The sequence below is a fragment of the Ursus arctos genome, unplaced genomic scaffold, assembly GCF_023065955.2.
Source record: "Ursus arctos isolate Adak ecotype North America unplaced genomic scaffold, UrsArc2.0 scaffold_22, whole genome shotgun sequence".
In the NCBI taxonomy this organism is placed as follows: domain Eukaryota; kingdom Metazoa; phylum Chordata; class Mammalia; order Carnivora; family Ursidae; genus Ursus; species Ursus arctos.
The window spans coordinates 10,585,386-10,601,725 of NW_026622897.1; the positions used below are offsets into that span (position 1 = coordinate 10,585,386).

General features: G+C 38.1%; 1 long non-coding RNA gene across 5 annotated transcripts in view; it reads left to right on the plus strand.

Annotated features, from left to right (window-relative positions):
* Positions 1-16,340, plus strand: part of LOC130544540 (uncharacterized) — a 38,861-nt gene that overhangs the window by 21,947 nt on the left and 574 nt on the right. For 4 of the 5 annotated variants that reach the window (XR_008960905.1, XR_008960908.1, XR_008960904.1 and 1 more), the window contains one exon: positions 5,401-5,764. This is a non-coding gene — a long non-coding RNA (uncharacterized LOC130544540). Of the gene's footprint in view, positions 1-5,400; positions 5,765-16,340 lie in introns of those variants that run through there. The other variant, XR_008960907.1, reaches the window with a different exon arrangement.

A 16,340-nucleotide genomic window follows, 5' to 3' on the forward strand; every position in this document is an offset into this window, starting at 1 on the left:
GTGTGTGTGTGTGTGTGTGTGTGTGTGTGTGCGTGCACACACAAGCACAGTGCTCTAAGCTCTGCTAGCTGGTCCTCTTCCAGAGGGGATGTGTAGCCACTGCAGAAACCAGGGCCAGCCAGGGCTACTCTGCAAAGTGACCATAGGTGGGGGTGCAGTTGTAACAAGGTGCATGTGTCCTCCACAGAGGTTGAGAGACTCCGTGTTGGCAAGGTTTGCAGTGGTCTTTTAGGGGAGGGGACCCACAGCAGAGGGACTGAGGCAGGCCCAGCTGGTGGGGGTGAGACATGGTGTGGTAAGCACATTAGGTAGTGGATATCTGTTTCCTTCCCCAAATTAGGGAACTTTTCAGCTATTATTTCTTCAAATAAATTTTCTGCCCCCTTTCTCTTTTCTTCTGGGACTCCCATAATATGAATGTTACAGAGAGTTTGATAGAGAGTTCCCTAGGTCTATTTTCATGTTGCATAATTCTTTTCTCTCTCTTTTGTTCAGCTTGATTACTTTCTGGTACTCTGTCTTTTAGGTCACTAGTTTGTTCCTCTGCTTCTTTCACCCGGCTGTTCATTCCATCAAGCATGCTTGGGGGCGCATGGCTGGGTGAGGTGCAGCAGATATGTGTGGTGCGTGTGGCAGTTGTACACCCAGGTGTTGGGCAGGGCACACAGGTGGCTTTTACAAGATTTGCCCTTAGCCCAGGGTTGAGGCAATCAGGCTTGGAGTGGGTGGTCCTTAGGAGAACTCGTGGGCATGGTGCATTGCTAGAGGGTTAGGGAGCAAGTGTCTGTACAGTCCTTCCTCCCATAGTATCTCTTTGTTTATGCTGGGTGGGGTGGTTTGGAAAATGTCACCTGCCAGCTCCCTTATTTTCAGACAGGTCCCTCAACACACTCCAGAATCAATATGAACAGATTTGTCTTCCATTTTCTCCTGGAATTGTGTGAACTGCTGTTTTTATGTTACCTCTCCATGCAGGCTCCTGTCCCTTTAAGGGCAGGGACCCAGTTATCACTCACCCTCCTGGCTCCCCTAGTACTGAGTCAGCTGACTTTTTTTTTTTTTAAGATTATTTATTTATTTATTTGACAGAGATAGACAGCCAGCGAGAGAGGGAACACAAGCAGGGAGAGTGGGAGAGGGAGAAGCAGGCTCCCAGAGGAGGAGCCCGATGTGGGACTCGATCCCGGAACGCCGGGATCACGCCCTGAGCCGAAGGCAGACGCCTAACGACTGCGCTACCCAGGAGCCCCGAGTCAGCTGACTTTTAAAAGCTCTAGGCTCCAAGTGCCACTGGTTTTACAAACCCATAGAATTCAGCCCATCTGATTTTTAAAGCCAAACATTATGGAGATTAGCCCTCCCCATGTGAACTCCTGGTGCAAGGGCTGTGTTTCTGCCCTGAGTGCATAGCTCCCTCCCTCCTGGGCAGCCTCCCTCCACCTTTGTGACCTTCCTAACCTTTCAGATTCAGTTTCTTCTCTGTATTTAGTTGTGGAGTTTGTTCTGCCAGTGTTCAGATCACCCTCTGGTTTATTGACTTGGATGTAGATGATAGTTGAGAACATGGGACAGGGTGAGCTCAGGGTCCTCCTACACCAGGACTTCCTAAGCCACTCCTCTGCCTTTAATAACTTTAAATAATTTTATTCTTTAATGATAACTCTCACCTGAAGTTATTGGAAGTCTAGTTGCAAGATATCTTCCTATTCTTATGTAATAAGATGGTTGTCTTGTGTTGAGTAATTCTGGACTGTGATTTTATGGTTTTTGGGATTTATCTATGGGAATCCTGTGTGGTTTGTTTTGAGTGTATGAATTCAAAAAGAGTTTGAATTTGTTTCTGTTAAGTTACCCTAAGGAATTACCCCAGCTTGCTTGTTTACTTTCTTAGTTATTGGATTGGGGTCTCCTGAACTGAACATATAGTATAGATCAGAATTTTCTTATCAAGGCAGGACTCAGATGGAGATTTTGCCTTCTTTACGAGCGAGTAGGACAAAACTGAGAAGTTTCTTTGTTACCTTTCATTATTAGTGGGTATATTTTTTCAGTCTACCCCTTTCTCTGATAGTAGCACTTTGGAGATTTAGGCTTATGCAGGGATTTCAGGCCCCAAACCTTGTATCATGTTGAGTTAAATCCAAGAAAGTAGTGAAGCTGGACGGTAATAATAAGGGGCAAAGATGGTAGGATATGAACCTGGAAAGGTAATGAGAAGCAAGAACGTGTAGGGCCTTCTGAGTCAGGAGGAGATCTTTTTTTTTTTTTTTTTTTAAAGATTTTTATTTATTTATTTGACAGAGATAGAGACAGCCAGCGAGAGAGGGAACACAAGCAGGGGGAGTGGGAGAGGAAGAAGCAGGCTCATAGCGGAGGAGCCTGATGTGGGGCTCGATCCCATAACGCCGGGATCACGCCCTGAGCCAAAGGCAGACGCTTAACTGCTGTGCCACCCAGGCGCCCCAGGATGAGATCTTTTGCTTTTACTGAGTAAGATGAAAAATCATTGGAGGGTTTTGAGCAAAGGTATGACATGTAAGAATGTGACCCAATTTATATTTTAAATGGATTTTTCCTGGATGTAGTTGAAAAATGGACTGTAGGGCCCAAGATTGGAAATAGGGAGACAAAACTGAATGCCAATTCAATAGTGTAGGTGAGGGATAATAATGGTGTACGTGCAGTTACAATGAAGGTGGTGAAAAGTCAGACAATTCTGGATATTGTTTGAAGGTGAAGAAAATAGGATTTGATGATGGAATTAATATCGAGCATATATGAGAGATTTCATAGTTTTCAGGCCTGGATAACTGGCAAGAAATGCATTGCTATTTATTGAGATGAGGAAAACAGGATAGAACAGGTTTACAGAGGAAAATCAAGAATTTGGTTTTGGACACTTTAGGTCTTAAGCTTGAGATGTATGTTATGCCATTCAAATTGAGATATTGATTGGCAGCTGGATATGTCAGTCTGGAAGAGTTCAGAAGAAATTGCCCACATTATATGTGTAAATTTGGGAATTGTCAGGTTATATATGGTACGAAATTCCATGGGACTTAACCATACATTTAAAAAAAGCATTTGTTATAAATTATCAAGAATTTCTAAGTATTTTATAACAGATGAATTTTAGATTATATTTGTCTATATTAGAAATACAGGTATGTTCTTAAAAATTGTGGTAAATACATATAACAAAATTTACCATTTTAACCATTTTTAAGTATACAGTTCAGTGTTGTTAAGTATATTCACATTGCTGTGCAACCAATTTCCAGAACTTTTTCATCTTGCAAAACTGAAACTCTATATGCATTAAATAACAACTCTTCATTCCCCTTTCCTCTGGCAACCACCATTCCACTTTCTGCTTAGATGAGTTTGACTACTCTAGATACCTCATATAAATGAAATCATAAGGCATTTGCCTTTTTATGATGAGCTTATTTTACTTAGCATAATGTCCTGAAGTTTCAACCATGTTATAGCATGTGTCAGAATTTCTTCCCTTTTTAAGACTAACATTCCATGTATATATCACGTTTGTTTATCCATTTGTCAATTGACATTTGAATTGCTTTCATCTCTTGGCTATTGTGAATAATGGTTTTATGACTGTGGGTATGCAAATATCTCTTTGAGACCTTGCTATTAATGCTTTTGGATTTATACCTAGAAGAGGTATTACTAGGTCATATGGTAATTCTGTTTTTATTTTTTTGAGGAACTGCCATACTTTCTTCTGTAATGGATACACCATTATACATTTTCACCAATAGTACACAAGGGTTCTAATTTCTCCACATCCTTGTGAGCACTTGTTATTTTCTGTTGTGTTTTTTTTAAGATTATTTCTTTATTTTAGAGAGAGAATGCACACCATTGATGGGGGGGGGTCAGAGAGAGAGAGAGAAAGAATCTTAAGAGAACTTTAAGCAGACTGTGCACTGAGCGTGGAGCCAGACGTGGGGCTCGATCTCACAACCTATGAGATAATGACCTGAGCCGAAACCAAGAGTTAGATGCTTAACCGACTGAACTACCCAGGCGCCCCTCTGTTTTTTTACATGGATGGAACTGGAGAGAATTATGCTAATGAAATAAGTCAAGGAGAGAAAGAAAATTATCATATGGTTTCACTTATATGTGGAACATAAGGAATAGCATGGAGGACATTAGGAGAAGGAAGGGAAAAATGAAAAGGAGGAAATCAGAGAGGGAGATGAAGCATGAGAGGCTATGGACTACAGGAAACAAACCGAGGGTTTCAGAGGGGAGGGGGCTGGGGGGATGGGTTAGCCCGGTGATGGGTCTTAAGGAGGGCACGTATTGCATGGAGCACTGGGTGTTATATGCAAACAATGAATCATGGAACACTACATCAAAAACTAATGATGTGCTATACGGTGACTGACATAGCATAATAATAATAAAAAACCATCCTAATGCGTGTGAGATGATATCTCATTGTGGTTTTGATTTACATTTCTCTAATGATTAATGATATTGAGCATCTTTTTTATACTTATTGAGATCCTTATATCTTCTTTGGAGAAATGTCTTTTCAAGTCCCTTGCCCATGTTAAAATCAGATAATTTGGATTTTTTTTATTGTTGACTTAAAGGAGCTCCTCAGGTATTCTGGATATTGGCTCCTTATCACATGTATGATTTGTAATTATTTTCTACCATTCCATAAGTTGCCTTTTCACCCTGTTGATTGTGTTCAGTGCACAGAAGTTTTAAAATTTGATGTAGTCAAAATTTATCTATTTATGCTTTTGTTGTCTATGTTTTTTGGTGTCATATCCAAGAAATCATCACCAAATTCAATATTATAAGGCTTGCTCTGTTTTCTTCTAAGAGTTTAATAACTTTAGGTCTTGTGTTTAGGACTTTGATGCATTTCGAGTTGGTTTTTTTTTCTGTGGTGTAAGTAAGGTGTAAGGATCAAACTTCATTGTTTTTGCATGTGGATATCCGTTTTTTTCAACACCATTTGTTGAAAAGACTTTTCTTTCTCCATTAAATAGTCTTGGAACACTTGTGAAAGATCATTTGATCATACATGTGAGAGTTAGGAGTATATTCTTAATTGATCTAACTTATTGACTCTCCATTAACCAAGTTCATTATATTTTTCCTGATAAATATGTTTTTCTATTAAAGTATAGATGACACATAATATTATTAGTTTCAGGTGTACAACATAGTGATTTTACAATTATGAAATGTTCACCACAAGTTTAATTACCATCTGTCAGCACATGTTATTATGATATTATTGACTATATTTCCTATGCTGTACTTTTCATCCTTGTGACTTATTTATTATATAAGCAAAAGTTTGTATCTCTTTTTTTTTTTTTTTAAAGATTTAATTTATTTATTTGACAGAGACAGAGACAGCCAGCGAGAGAGGGAACACAAGCAGGGGGAGCGGGAGAGGAAGAAGCAGGCTTATAGCGGAGGAGCCTGATGTGGGGCTCGATCCCATAACGCCGGGATCACGCCCTGAGCCGAAGGCAGACGCCCAACCGCTGTGCCACCCAGGCGCCCCAAAAGTTTGTATCTCTTAATCTGCTTTATATATTCCACCCAACCCCTCCCCATCACCTCTCTCTGGCAACCAGTAGTTTGTTCTCTGTGTTTAAAAATTTGTTTTATTAAGGAGGACACTTGGGATGAGCATTGGGTGTTGTATATAAGCGATGAATCACTAAATTCTACACCTGCAACTAATATTACACTGTATGTTTAACTAATTGGAATTTAAATAAAAATGTGAAACTAAAAAAAAATTATTTCATTTGTTCATTCATTTGTCTTTTAGATTCCACATGTAAGTGAAATTGTATGGTATTTGTCTTTATCTGTCTGACTTATTTCACTTAACATAATACCCTGTAGGTCCATCCATGTTTTCACAAATGGCAAGATTTCATTGTTTTTTATGGCTGAGTAACATTCCACTGTATACATACACCACATCTTCTTTATCCATTTATCTGTTGATGGACACTTGGGTTGCTTCCATATCTTACCTGTTGCAAATAATGCTGCAAGAAACATAAGTGTGAAAATATATCTTTGCAAATTAGTGTTTTCATTTCCTTTGGCTAAATACCCCATAGTGGAATTGCTGGATCATGTGGATTTGTATTTTTAATTTTTCGCGGAATCTCTATATTGTCTTCTACAGTAGTTGCACCAGTTTACATTCCCACCGACAGTGCTTGAGAGTTCTCTTTTTTTCTACATCTTCTCCAACATTTTTATTTCTTGTCTATTTGATGCTAGCCATTCTCAGTTGTGGGAAGTGCTATCTCATTGTGGTTTTGATTTGCATTTCCCTGATAATTAGTGATGTTAAGCATGTTTTCATGTGTCTACTGACCATCTGTGTGTCTTCTTTGGAAAAATGTCTATTCAGGTGCTCTCTTCATGTTTTAATTGGATTTTATTTTGGTGTTGAGTTGTGTAAGTTCTTTATATATTTTGGATGTTAACCCATTATTGGATATATTATTTGTAAATATCTTCTCCCTGGTAGTTTGCCTTTTTGTTTTGTTGATGATTTCCTTTCCTGTGAGAAAGCTTTTTATTTTTGTGTGGTCCCAGTAGTTTATTTTTGCTTTGCTTCCCTTACATGAGGAGACATATCCATAAATATGTTGCTAAGACTGATATCAAAGACATTACTGTGTATGTTTTGTCTTATGCTTTTAAGCTTTCAGGCCTTACATTTAGGTCCTTAATTCATTTTGAGTGTATTTTTGTGTATGGTGTAAGAAGGTGGCTCACTTTTATTCTTTTCCATGTAGCTGTCCAGTTTACCCACACCATGTATTAAAAAGATTATCTTTTCTCCACTGTATATTCTTGCCTCCTTTGTCATAAATTAATTGACCATATAATTGTGCGCTTACTTCTGTACTCTCTATTCTGTTCTATTGATCTGTGCGTCTATTTTTGTGCCAACTATACTGTTTTTATTTCAACAGATCTGTAGTATATCTTGAAATTTGGGATTGTAATATTTCCTTTGTTCTTCTTTCTCAAGACTTCTTTGGCTATTCAAGGCCTTTTATGGTTCCAATACAAATTTTAGGATTATTTATTTTCTGTGAAAACTGTTATTGGTATTTTAAAAGGAATTCCTTTGAATTTGTAGATTGCTTTGGGTTAGTATGGATATTTTGGTGATATTAATTGTTCTAATCTGTGACCATGGTATATTTTTCCATTTGTGTCATCTTCTATTTCTTTCATCAATGTCTTGTATTTTCAGAGTATAGGTCTTTTAAAGCTCCCTGGTTAAATTTATTCCTCGGATTTTAATTTTTGTGCGTGTGTAATTGTAAATAGATTATTTTCTTAATTTCTCTTTTTGCTACTTAGTTATTAGTGTATAGAAAAGCAGTGGATTTCTGTATATTGATTTTGTATCCTGTAACTGTACTGAATTTATTTAAATAGTTTTTTTGGTTGAGTTTTTAGGGTTTTTTGTATATATTACTATGTCATCTAGAAATAGTGACAGTTTTGCTTCTTTCCATTTTGAATGCCTTTTCTTTTTCTTGTCTCATGCTGTGGCTAGGACTTTCAGTACTATGTTGAATGAAAGTGGTGATAGTGGGCATTCTTGTGTTGTTCCTGATCTTAGAGGAAACTCTTCAGATTTTCACCATTGATCATGATGTTAGCCGTGGGTTTGTCATACATGTCCTTTATGATGTTACGCTTCCTCTAAACCTACATTGTTGAGATTTTTTATTATGAATGGATGTTGTATTTTGTCAAATGCTTTTTCTGCATCTGTTGGGATGTTCCTGTGGTTTTATCTTTCCTCTTATTAAGATGATATATCACATTGATTGATTTGCAAATATTTAACCACTCTTGCATGCCTGGAATAAATCCAACTTGATCATGGTGGATAATTTTTTGAAAGATTTTATTTATTGGGGCACCTGGGTGGCAGACTCTTGGTTTCAGCTCAGGTCATGATCTCAGAGTCTTGGGATTGAGCCTCATGTCATGCTCCACACTCAGTGTGGAGTCTGCTTGAAAGATTCTCTCTTTCCCCCCCCTGCTCCTCCCCACTACATGCACCCATATGTACATTTTGTCTGTATCAATTAAATAAGTCTTTAAAAAAAAGATTTTACTTATTTATTTATTTGAGAGAGAGAGAGCAAGTGAGTGGGGAGAGGGATAAAGGGAGAGGGAGAGAGAATCTGAAGCAGACTCCCCACTGAGTATGGAGTCAGGACTGTGAGATCATAACCTGAGCCAAAACCAAAAGTCGAATGCTTAACCATTTGGGCCACCGAGCCACCCCCATGGTGGATAATTTTTTAAATGTATTGTTGAATTTGATTTGCCAATATTTTGTTGAGAATTTTTGCATCGATGTTCATCAGGAACATTGGCCTTTAGTTTTGTTGTTGTTTTGTTTCGTACTGTCTTTGTCTGGTTTTGATATCAGAGTAATACTGGCCTCATCAAATGAAGTTGGAAGTTTTCCTTCCTCTTCCATATTTTTGAAATAGTTTGAGAATAGGTATTAACTCTTTTTTAAATGTTTGGTAGAATTCACCTATAAGTCCATCTTGTCCTGCCCTTCTCTTTGTTGGAAATTTTTTGACTACTGATTCCATTTTGTTACTAGTAATTGGTCTGTTTAGATTTTTTCTCTTTTCCTGATTCAGGTTTGGAGGATTGTACGTTTCTAGGAATTTATCCATTTCTTCTAGGTGATCCAATTTGCTGCCATATAATTTTTCATTGAAGTCTCATATAATTATTTGTATTTCTATGGTGTCAATTATTATTTCTCCTCCTTTCTGATTTTATTTGAGTCATCTCTTCTTTTGTTGATGAATCCAGCTAAAGAACCATCAATTTTATATCTCTTTTCAAGTAATCAGCTCTTGGTTTAATATATTTTTAAAATTTATTTCTGCTCTAATCTTTATTATTTTCTTCCTTCTACTAACTTTGGCTTTTGTTTGTTCTTCTTTTTCTAGTTCCATTAGGTGCAAAGTTAGATTGCTTATTTGAGATTTTTCTTGTTTCTTGATATAGGTCTGTATTGCTATCAACTTCCCTCTCAGAACTGTTTTTGCTGTGTGCCTAAGATTTTGGATCATTGTATTTAATTTTCACTTGCCTCCTTGTATTTTTTAATTTCATCTTTGATTTTTTGGTGGACCCATTTATTGTTTAATAGCATGTTGTGTAGCTGTCACAGGTTTGTGTTTTTTTCCAGTATTTTCCTTGTAACTGATTTCTAGTTTCATACTGTTGTGATTAAAACATATTATTGATGTGATTTGAATCTTACATTTATTGAGACTTTTTGTGAACTAACATATGATCTATCCTGGATAAGGTTCCATGTGCACTGGAAAAGAATATGTATTTTACTGTTTTTGATGGAATGTTCTGTATATATCTGTTAACTTCATCTGGTCTAATGTGTTGTTCAAAGCCACTGTTTCCTTGTTGATTTTCTGTCTGGATGATCTATCCATTGATATATATGGGGTATTAAGGTTCCCTACTACTGTTGTATTATTGTCAGTTTTTCTCTTTATGTCTGTTAATAGTTACATATTTATATGCTGTTATGTTGGGTGCATAGTTATTTATAATAGTTATATCCTCTTTTTATAATCGATCTGTTTATCATTATGTAGTATGCTTTTTCTCTAATTACAGTCTTTGATTTAAAGTCCATTTTATCTGGGGCACCTGCGTGGCTCAGTCAGTTAAGCGTCTGACTCCTGATTTCAGCTCAGGTCATAATCTCAGGATCGTGAGATCAAGCCCCATGTTGGTCTCCACACTGAGCCCACTTAAGTTTTTCTCTCTCCTTCTCCCTCTGTCTTACCCTTGTGCTCACTCCCTATAAATAAATAAATAATCTGTTTCTGTGATATAAATATTGTTCCTCTCTCCCCTTTTTTGCTTCCCTTTGCATTGAATATATTTTCCATCCCTTCACCTGCATTGTGTCTGCCTCATTAGATCTGAAGTGAGTCTCTTCTAGGCAGCATATGGATTGGTCTTTTTTTTTTTAATCCATTCATTCGGCTTATTTCTTTAGATTGGAGCATTTAATCCATTTGCATATAAAGAAATTATTGATAGGTATGTACTTATTGCTATTTGTTAATTGTTTTCCAATTGTTTTTGTAGTTTTCTATTCCTTTTTTCTTTTCTTGCTCTTTCTTTGTGCCTTGATTGCTTTCTTTAGCGTTATGCTTGGGTTCCTTTGTCTTTATTTTTTTGTGTATTTATTTTAGGTTTTTAAAAATCTATATTTACCATTGGGTTCATATATAACACCCTATGTGTATTGCAGTGTGTATTAAATTGATGGTTAGTTCAAATACATTCTTAAAACACTAAATTTTTATTTCCCCTTCTATGTTTTATGTATATGATGTTATGTTTTTAAAAAATTTGTGTATCCTTTGACTAATTTTTGTAGATATAATTGATATTACTAATTTTGTTTTTTAACCTCCATACTGGCTTTATAAGTGGTTAAGATGCTATCTTTACTATGTGTTTGCCTTTATCTATGAAATTTATTCTTTCATAATTTTCTCCTAGTTACAGCCTTTTCTCCACTTGAAAAATTCCTTTTAACATTTCTTTGGAAGGCTGCTTTAGTGGTGATGAACTCCTTTGTCTGGGAAACTCTTTATCTCTCCTTCAATCCTGAATGATGATTTTGCCGGGTAGAGTAGTCTTGGTCGTATTTTTTTTCTTTCAGCACTTCCTTTGAATACATCATGCTACTTTGAATATATCATGTTATTCTCTTCTAGCCTACAAAGTTTCTGCTAAAAAAATCATCTGATAGCCTTATGGGCTTTTCCTTCCACGTAACCATTTTGTTTTGCTGCTTTTAAAATTCTCTCTCTTTATGATTACTTTTTTCCATTTCATTTATTATGTGTCTTGGTATGGACATCCTTGGGTTCATCATGTTAGGGGCTCTCTGTGCTTCCTGGGCCTGGATATCTGTTTTCTTCCCCAGATTTGGGAAGTTTTCAGCCTTTATTTCTTCAAAAAAATTGTCTGCCTCTTTATTTTCTCTTTGGGATCCCTGTAATGCAAATGTTATTATACTTGATGTCACACATTTCCCTTAACTTACTCTCATTTCTTTTTTCTTTTTATTTTATTTTTAGAGAGAGAGTGTGCATGAGTCGGGGGAGGGGCAGAGGAAGAGAGAGAGAGAGAATCTTAAGCTGGCTCCACACTGAGTGTGGGGCCCGATGTGGGGCTTGATCTCATGACCCTGAGATCATGACCCGAGCCAAAATCAAGAGTTGGATGCTTAACCAACTGAGCCACACAGGCGCCCTAACTCACTCTCATTTCCCATCATTCTTTTTTTCTTTTTGCTATTCAGCTTAGCTGGTTTCCATGTCTTCCAGATTGCCTATCCATTCTTTTGCATTCTCTAATCTGCTATTGATTCCCTCCAGTGTATTTTTCATTGCAGTTATTGCATTCTTTAGCTCTGACCAGTTCTTTTGAATGTTTCTTATCTCTTTTTTGAAGTTCTCACTGAATTTATCAAGTTCATTGAGTATTTTTTTGACCGTTTTTTTTGAATTCTTTATCAGGCATATTGCCTATCTCCATTTCACTCAACTCTTTTACTGTGATTTTTTTTTTTCTTGTGCTTCCGTTTGGGACATATTCCTCTGGCTCCCACATCTAGCCCTCTTTGTTTCTATGTATTAGGTAAGTCAGTTATATCTCCTGGTCTTGAAAGTAACGGTTTTCTATGGAGGAGGTCCTGTGGTGCCCTCTAGTGCAGTCCCCCCTGGTCACCAGAACTGGGTTCTCTAGGGGTGTTCCCTGTGTGGGCTGCATGCACCCTCCTGTTGTCGCCAAGCTGCAGTTTCCTTCAGTCTAGCTACGGGGTCCCATTTTGTCCCATTTTGAGGCAGGGTTTGCTCCCTGTGCTGTGGAGAGGCCCAGTTGCAGCTGCAGGGAGTTCACTGGTGGGTGGGGCCAGCACTCACCCTGGCTATCTCCATTTAGCCCTTTCACAGCTGCTGTTCTTGCAGCCAACTAACAGGCACAGCTGAAGGAACTGCAGGCACACCAGTGTGTGGGGTTATCTCCTCTCCTTTCACCCAGGGAAGGAGTCAGTTTGGGGTGGCACTAGTCCAGTCCAGGGTTGCCTGCTGCGAGTGGGGGAGCAGGAGCCTCTTTGGAGGGATGTGTGCCAAGGCAGGTGGGTTGGATGCAGTGGTTGCACATGGAAACACTGTGGTGGGGCCTTACGATGCTAGCAAGGTAGATGGAGAGTGGTAGAAATGGCTCCCAGGATCCTCTGGCTATGGAGGCTGGGGGAGGGGAAGAGAAATTGTGGTTGCCAGCACTTTTGTTTCTGGAATAATCTCCTGCAGATCCCTGTCCCTCTTGTACCCGTTCTAAGGTGCATCAGTAAGTCTTCACATACACCCTAGGTCCATTTCAAACTGCTGCTTCTGTGCCATGTCTTGGGATGAGTTCTCTGGTATGCTGTCTTTTTATGGGTGGGTAATCCGTTTCCTATCACTCGCTAGGTCTCCCAAGGGTAAGCTCCCTGACTTTTAAATGTTCTGGAGTTAAGCTTCACTTGTTTTCAAAGTCAGATGTTAGGGAGACTTGGTTTCCCAGTTTGGAGTACGATCCTTTTCTCCGTGCTTGTGACACCCCTCCTGTTTGTGGTTAGTTGTGCCAGGGTTTGGCTCCCAGCTGCCTCTCTACCCCTCTTACCCTTTTTATGTGGCTTTCTGTCTACAATGACATGTGGAAGTCTGTTCTGCCAGTCTTCAGGGCATTTTCAGTTACTCGCTTAAATGTAGCTCTTATTTAGGTGTGTCTGTGGGATGATGTGAGATCAGAATCCTCCTACTCAGCCATCTTCCCAAAATTCTAGTTTGCTCTTTTTAGGGAAAGCTATTTTCTTCCCCCATTTTCCTACCCAAGCCCTTCAGTGATCTACTATGTCCTTCCAGTAGTCCAAAATCTTTGATATGGCCTTGATCTCCCCGCTGCCTGCCTCTCCAGCTCCTTTTCACATCCTCTCTCCCATAATTTGGCACTGTGATACAGCACACCAGGCTTTTTCCTTGCTCATGGACTTTTACATGGATTTATTTCTCTCTGCCACAGCCCCATCACTACCATCTGGCCAGCTTTTATATCTCAACTCAAATACTGCTTTCTCAAGGAAGACTTCCATGACTGCCCTTCTTCCACTGCGTACCCAAATGAGTTTAGGATCCCTCTGTTAACCTCATATTCCTCCTCTAGAATACAGGCAACATGAGACCAGGTGCTGGCACACCATTGTATCCTCAGTGCCTAGCACAGTGCCTGGCACTTTGTAGATATGTCATTTATTCAACTAACAGTATTGGGTGCCACTATCTGTCAGGTACCCTTCTTTTTTTTTTTTTTTTTTTAAGATTTTATTTATTCAACAGAGATAGAGACAGCCAGCGGGAGAGGGAACACAGCAGGGGAGTGGGAGAGGAAGAAGCAGGCTCCTAGCAGAGGAGCCTGATGTGGGGCTCGATCCCATAACACCGGGATCACGCCCTGAGCCAAAGGCAGACGCTTAACCGCTGTGCCACCCAGGTGCCCGTGTCAGGTACCCTTCTAAGTGCAGATATTCATAAGAGCATGGCTGGCCAGGGAGGCCTTAGTCCTTGACTATAACTTCCTTCAGAAACTGTAATACACTGGCTATATATTAAGTCTGGTGTGGGGAGGGCAGCCTTCCCCGTTAGACATGTCAGATAAAGCCTTTGTAATTACCTATGGTTGGGCCTGAAAAATCATACATAGGGTTTTTGCCAGAAATGGGACTCCTCAGGGCACTTGTTGTGATGAGCACTGGGTGTTGTATGTAAGTGATCAATCATTGAATTCTCCTGAAACCAATATTGTGCTGTATGTTAGCTAACTAGGATTTAAATAAAAATCGGAAAAAAATAAAAAGGAAATGGTACTCCTCAGAAATTAGAGGATATTTTTCTCTTGAGAAATTGAACAACTCAAGAGAAACCTTTCCAGATACTGGTGTGTGTGTGTGTGTGTGTGTGTGTGCTGCTAAAAAAGTATATTCAGGGACGCCTGGGTGGCTCAGTCAGTTAAGTGTCTTCCTTCGGTTCAGGTCATGATCCCAGGGTCTTGGGATCGAGTCCCAAGTTGGGCTCCTTGCTCAGTGGGGAGCCTGCTTCTCCCCCTGCTTGTGCTCTCTCTCTCCCTGACAGATAAATAAACAAAACCTTTTTTTTTTAAAAAAAGTATATTCAGAGAACAGGGAGATGCGCTAAAATGAAACCAAAACAGTGACTAAAAAAAAAAATATAAGTGCCGAAAGATAATGTCAAGAAACTCTTGCAGGAAATATAGTAAAAAGGTAGAAAATAGAAAAATTAGGAAATTTGGAAGATAAACCCAGGAGATGCAATATTGGGCTATTATAGAAGGAGAGAATAGAGAAAATGACAGGGGACAATTATCAAAGAAATAATAATACAGTATTCCTGAAATTAAGAACACTAGCCTCTAGTTTGAAAGGATCTGTGGTGTGTCCAGCCAATAAGTGAAAAAGTCTTTACTCCTACTCACCTCAAATCATACGATAATTAACACCAGTCTAAAGAGATGATTTGAAGAGATGGCAAGATGAGAAAAACAGATAACATAGCTTTTATAAATCATAACAATACTGAACTTCTCTATAGTTACAGAAAACTGAAGAATAATGGACTTTAAAATTTTGAGGGAAAACCATTATCAACTCAGAATTCTAGGCTCAGCCAAACTATCCAACAAGTGTCATGGTAGAATAAAAATACTTCTGGGTAGGTAAGAAGTAAAAATTAAAATCTTTCCCTTGTAAAGTTTTGGGAAGATATGCTTGATCAAAATGAGGAGTAAACTCAGGAGACGGGAGGTGCTACACAGGAAAGTGGGAGGGGGTGGGTTTGCCAGGTTGGTACCCTGTCTAGCAGGTAGAAAGTAGCCATCTCTGACGGGAATAGATGGATAAAATGCTCTGGGGAAGAATTGTGGATAAAGATAGACTTGAAACACTGACGTCAGGGATGTTTCAGAAAATAAAAATGGAAGAATTTTCACAGATATGATGGAGGATGTGGTCAAATTAAAGATAAATACATAGAAAATGAAGCAAATAACATTTTAATAAAACCAAAAATTTGTGATGGTGAGGGGAGGTATGCTATGTGGCCCAACAGATAGCAAATTGAATTTGCAATGTATACATTACTAATTTATCTAAAAAGCTCTTGTACATACAGTTGACCCTTAAACAGCACAGGGGTTGGGGTACCACCTATCTGCACAGTGAAAAATCTGCATAAAACTTTTGACTCCTCCAAAGCTTAACTACTAATAATGTACTGTGGACTAGAAGCCTTCCTGGTGGTATAAATGGTCGATTAACACATTTTGTATGTCATATATATATATATATATATATATATATGTATGTATATATATATATGTATATATATATGTATGTATGTATATATATATCTTACATTATATATATATATAAAACTTTATATATAGTATACTTATATATATATATGTATATATATATATTTTACAGTAAAGGGAGGTAGAGAAAAATGTTTTTAAGAAAATTATAATGAGAAAATACATCTACAATACTGTCCTGCATTGATACTATAAGTTTATGTTGTCTGTTTGCAAGATGAACTCGGTACCAACATCAAAATCATCTTGTATGATACAAAACACTGCAGATGTGAAATTATTACTAACACTAGACATCAAAAAAGAAAAGATGATCTGAAAAAGAAACTATGAATTTCTTGTAATTATTGTAATGATTTTGTGTAATGATTCATGCACTGATAATGAAGAGGAAGCAATATGATTGCTTTATGGTAGCCTCGTGTAATTTGATACAATTACTTTGCTGTAGCCTAGCCTATCCACTAACGAATAGTTATAAAAATGTTACAGCATAGTCATAGCCATAATACTGTACTGGAAACATTGTTACATTAAAAAACCCCACTTACCTGTGATGATAGGCTGAAGCACAATTTCTATAATTATGAGAGAGAAGCAAACTCTACCATGATGTAATTCTTTGGAAGCAAAGTTATAAAATGGAAAACTAACACATTAGTAATTTTATATTAAATATCAGTCACCCAATGCCTGTGTAAGGATAAGCTATCCATTTCCACGCAAGTCTTACACATGACGTTCTTCATGATGAATAAGTAGGCCGTGATGACCTT